The sequence below is a fragment of the Halyomorpha halys genome, unplaced genomic scaffold (assembly GCF_000696795.3).
Source record: "Halyomorpha halys isolate HHAL.00 unplaced genomic scaffold, Hhal_1.1 Scaffold122.1, whole genome shotgun sequence".
NCBI lineage: Eukaryota > Metazoa > Arthropoda > Insecta > Hemiptera > Pentatomidae > Halyomorpha > Halyomorpha halys.
The window spans coordinates 298296-299517 of NW_027116215.1; the positions used below are offsets into that span (position 1 = coordinate 298296).

Here is a 1222-nt window from a genome sequence, read left to right on the forward strand (position 1 = left end):
ATATTATAAACATGAATAAAAACCTTTACCAGTATAGCCCATGAAGGTTGTTGGATTCACTACTTTTAAAGGAAGTACTGTTTTATTGCGGCCGTGCGAGGAAGTGATTTGGGTAAGATTATGCTCAGCTGCCTGGTTTTTCTTCCAATTAAGGTTATCAATTTTACAGACGCTGAGTGCGCCCTAGGAAGGCCCTTCTCTTTTACTGCCTCTCAATGATTTTGTTTACTGTATGTTTTATTTATTTTTTTTCCATTTAATGATAATTTAATTTTCTTTGTGATTATAAATTCCTTACGTTTTATGTTTAGTTTATTAAGATGTAAAGATGTTGCCAGATGCCTGAGGTATTCTAGGAAGGAAATTTTAGTTGATAGAGGCAGGTTAACGCCCCCCCGACTAATCATTGTTTTTATTTACATTTACTAGAGGGAAATTAATTATTTACATTTGCAAGAGGCAAATTAATTATTTACATTTACAGTAGGCAAATTAATTATTTTTATTTACAAGAGGCAAATTAATTATTTACATTTATAAGTGGTGTCGTAATTGGAGGATTAAGATAAATTCCAACAAATCCCATCAAATCACCTTTACCCTTCGTCGTATGTCTACTGACTGCCCTACAGTTTCATTTAATGATGTTACTCTTACCCCTGTTGAACAGATCCGCTACCTTGGACTACATTTGGACAAGCGATTAACCTGTAATCCTCACACCAGACTGAAAAGACAGGAAACTGCACGTCGATTTTAACTATTACAGCACTTACTAGATAAACGGTCTAAACTTCCAACACATTACAAAAGACTGATTTACATGACTGTAATAAGGCCAATCTGGACATATGGAGTTGAGCTTTGGGACTGCACTAAACCTTCAAATTCCTCTCGTATTCAATCCTTACAATCCAAAATCCTTTGTAAAATCCTCAATGCTCCTTACTTTGTCACAAATAAAATCATACATAAAGACCTTAATGTTCCCTATGTAACTGATCTAGCCCGAATCAGATATTACTCCTTCCATTATAAACTCTCTAACCACTCAAACCCCCTAGTTTCTAATCCTGCATCCTCTTCCATTCCTGACAATCCTCCGAGGCGTCTGAAAAGAAGATGGCCACAAGACCAGCTAATGTAAAATGTCATTAGAGTGCTACCATTGGGTAGTTTCTCTACACGCCTGTAACACTCCAATTTAACTTAGATCAGATTT

General features: G+C 35.8%; 1 protein-coding gene across 1 annotated transcript in view; it reads left to right on the forward strand.

The window, feature by feature from the left end:
* The window catches only part of PXo (P[[i]]-sensitive XPR1 orthologue), a 26215-nt gene that overhangs the window by 22891 nt on the left and 2102 nt on the right, over nt 1-1222 (forward strand). The gene's annotated exons all lie outside the window — the stretch shown is intronic.